Genomic DNA, 4,170 nt, shown 5'->3' on the forward strand with positions numbered 1-4,170 from the left:
CACGCGGGGCACACCTGGGCAGCCTGGGTCACGCGGGGCACACCTGCATAGGTACCCTTCCCAACTCACGTGATCACGTGAACTTACTATCCCTTGATATAGAAGGCAGTAGACCCACAGTTCAGGGACCACGGGGGGACATCTGTGGGCTGAGGAATACACTCTGCCAGCCAGAGTGGGGTTCAGGACTGCTGGGGGTCTGAGGGGTAGTTGTCTCCTATTCCTTTCTGGACTGTAAACTGTTCTCATTGGACCGCTCTTCTTGTTCCCTAATGATTCTCACGCGGGTCCTTCCTCCAGCTCTGTTCTTGGTGCTGGGTGATACCGTCATCAGAGAGGTCCCTCCCACACTCTGACTCTCCAGGTCTCATCTTCCTCGTATCCAGAATGCCTGTGCTCTACACAGGGGTCTCCGGGCTCAGTGTGCACCACGGTCACCTTGGAGGCTCATAGGATACTCCCACGGCTTCCGATTGTCAGCAGAAAGTCTGGGGAGGCCGAGGAGTTTTGTTTCCAACAAGGTTCCAGGTGACATCCTAAATGCATGAACAAGCCGGGCAGTGGTGGCGCACACCTTTAATCCCAGCACTCGGGAGGGGCAGAGGAAGCCTGATCTACAGAGCTAGTTCCGGGACAGGCTACAAAGCTACAGAGAAACCTTGTCTCGAAAACAAAAACAAACAAAAAGGGCATCAACACTGACCTCAGGCTGCCGACTCCCTTTGGAGCTCCAGCTCTTGACAGTGTTTTCTCTACCATCCAAATCCAGTCACCACACACCCCTGGAGCCGGTGATGCACTGACCCTCCGCCATTCTTCCCTGAACTTCTATGTCTCCCAGGAAAACCTGCACGCTTCAGGGCTGTCACGTGACCCCAGCTGCTTAAATCTCCCAGTGCACTGTCCCTTCCTGCCCACGTCCCTGGAAGCTAGTGAGGCATCAGCCTGAGAACTCCTGTCCAAGCTGCAGAACTACAAACCATTCCTCCTTGTCCTCTGCTCTGGAGTCTTCTGGAGGCACTCACCTCTGCTCCCCAACCTCACTTGGCCCTAACCTTTCCTGATCATCACCTTGCATCCTATAATGAACAGATCAGAAGGCGCCAGAAACAGTCTGCCTGATGAGCTGTCTCCCACAGGCAACACCCCTGCCCCGCCCCCGGTGGCTCCTCTCTTCCCCCAACCCTTGCAACCCACCAGAGGACAAGCAAGCAGCTGCTTCTGCCTTCAAAAAGCAGTGTGGGTTGTAATCCTTGTTGCCTTCCTACAAAATACCCCATGCTGCCATGCCAACATGCTCCATCCAATGCCCCACCTCTTAGTTCCCATTTTTTTTTCCTTTAGAGCTAGTATCTCACAGCCCAGGCTGACCTCAAACTCACTACGTAGCTAAGGATGGCCTTGAACTCCTAATCCTTTTGCTTTCAGTTCTGGGATGGTAACTATGTAGCCCCACAATTGCTATGCAGTACTAGGCAGCAAACTCAGGGCTTCATGCATGCTGAGCAAGCGCCCTAGCAGCTGAGCCCTAGCAGCTGGGACCCGGACCCAGCCCCAGCCCCAGCCCCAGCCCCAGCCCCAGCCCCAGCCCCAGCCCCAGCCCCAGCCCCCAGTTGCTCCAATGGTTGCACAAATACTAATATTTGATTGGGTTGGCTGTCTCACCACACATGTGGATGTTTAAGGGAACAAGTTTGTAGGTCAATTGTCTTTGGAGGGAATGAGCTCAAAGACGCTCCCCGACCTCCAAGCAGGATTTCTCAGACTGCTTAAGATATTGATAACCACAAAGGAGGAACAGGGGAGGACGAGAGGGGGAGGCGGGAGGGGAGGGGAGGAAAATGCTGTAACGAAACCCATTACTTTATATGTTTACCTAAAAAGCAACAACAGAGATGGTCTCACCCAGGGTGCTTGATCCATGGGACTGTTTGGAGGACTAAGGTTGGAGATGCCAAGGTTGGTAATGTCAGCCCACATGACCATCACAGAGAACCAGCAGGCTGTGAACCACAGCCCTGTTGGCAGATCTGCCCCAGAGTTTGAGGGAGGGACGGTCAAGCTCACCAGTAACCCCGCCTCCTGAACGTACCTACTGTAACCCCCACCCCAAGTCTTGCATTTACAGACCAACTCACTCTTCTCTTGAGGGTTCCGAGATCTGGAGTGTCCATTGGCTCACGAGTTCAGCAGGGAGTGTGTGGATGTCTCTTGGTGAGTGTGTGTGTGACTGGGGTGTAAGGGGGGGAGTACTGGGGTGGGGGGAGGAGAGACGCTACCATGCCCCAACCGTAAGTCCTCCACGTACCTCCCTTTGACCCCACTGATGGCATCCTCACACCGGCTCTGGGAAGAAGACCTAGGCAGTAGATCCTCTTGGTAGGAAACTGAGGCTGGAGGGCGAGACATCACTCGACCACAGTCCGCTAGCTGGTGAAATAGAGAGCAGAGCCCGGCACACCCACCTGTGTGGTCAGGAGGCCTCACCTTGGCCATCCCAGGAGCCCTGTCACTCACCAGGGCCACCACTCCCCTGGAGTCTCACAGCCCTGCTGACTCACTCAGAACACCTGGGGCAGTCCAGACCTTGTATTACCAGGCACACTGGAGACCCACCTCCCTGACCCACCCACCTCCCTGCGACCCACCCACCTCCCTGCAACCCACTCACCTCCCTGCGACCCACCCACCTCCCTGCGACCCACCCACCTCCCTGCGACCCACCCACCTCCCTGCGACCCACCCACCTCCCTGACCCATCCTCATGAGAAGGTGTGTCTAGCTGCAGTCCTCCACGTTTGAACAAGTAGCCATGGTCAGCTGGTTACCCTAGAGCTCGTGCTGCTGGGCAGGTAGCTAGCGATTCTGCTGGCTGGTAAAGCTCGTTTAACCTTGAGCCTCACCTGGAAAGGGAATCTAAACCATCTGTTGCCTGGGCAGTTACTCTGGCCCACGCGTGCTCAGACCATCATTGATACTACCTCTGAGGGGAAATGTTTTTTTTTTTAAAGGAGTTGAACCCTGGGCCTCAAGCGGTGAACTACCTCCCCAGCACCATCTTGAATTTTTTGTTTGTTTTCTGAGACAGGGTTTAGGTCCTGTCCAGGAAAACTCTCTGTAGATCAGGCTGGCCTTGAACTCAGAGATCCACCTGCCTCTGCTTCCCAAGTGCTGCCGCTGCTGCTATCCAGCTGGCCTTGACCTTACTCTACAGCCTGAACGGGCCTTGAACTTGCTTTCTTCCCCGCCTCAGCCTTACAAGTGTCTGGGGTGGCAGACCTGTGCCACCAGCTCCACCTGAGACTCCTAATAGCAAGAGCCCCGTGTATAATTCGGGAAACTGAGGTCCAGAGGGTGGCAAGCACAGATGTATTTTTCATGCAAGCCACAGATACTAATTATATCCAGATGCCCAGAGCCTGTGTTTTGAACAAGGTGGGTGGCTAGCCATTATCCACAGGTGGTACCAGAGGCATGGGCATGAGCAACCCTGCCATGGAAGAAGGCGTAGCAGGAGTGGGTGGTCAGGGAGGTACAGCTGACACCGGCTCTGCCTGGTCCATGATCCTGCCACTGAGGCTTATAGACAGCCTGAAGGAAAATGCCTTTCTCACTACTCAGGTGAACTGGTGGCTCAGGGGACCCAGTGCATGACCACACAGCAAGCTGGGAAGTGTCACCAAATTTGCTGTACCAGCTCCTCACCCTAACCACACTGCCATAGGGGGAGTGGCCTGGGAGTCTCAGGGATCCATAGGTCTACCTGAAGCACAACCAGGGACTTTTTTTTTTTATAACCACATAAGAATTAGGAGGAGGAAGCAGCCTGTCACCTCAGATCCTCAGAGGCTGAGGCAGGAGGATTCAAAGTTCAAAGCTAGCCTGAGCTACAGAGAGAGTGCAAGGCCATTATGAGAAACTTAGACCCTGTCTCCAAACAAGAAAGGATAAGGATATCTCAGTGGCAGAGGACTTGCTTAGCATACGCTAGGTCCTAGGACTTTCCCAGGACCCCCACCCCCGAATCCTAGGGGTGGAGCAGGTGAGACAAATGGCCAAGGGGATCTGTTTTCAGGGACCCTTTAACACCTGACTCTGGCAGGACCCAAGAGTGACCAGAAAGGATTGGCACTGGCACAAGACACCCCAAGACAAAGGAGACTTTTGCCC

Source organism: Microtus ochrogaster, linkage group LG8 (genome assembly GCF_000317375.1).
Source record: "Microtus ochrogaster isolate Prairie Vole_2 linkage group LG8, MicOch1.0, whole genome shotgun sequence".
Classification (NCBI taxonomy): Eukaryota; Metazoa; Chordata; class Mammalia; order Rodentia; family Cricetidae; genus Microtus; species Microtus ochrogaster.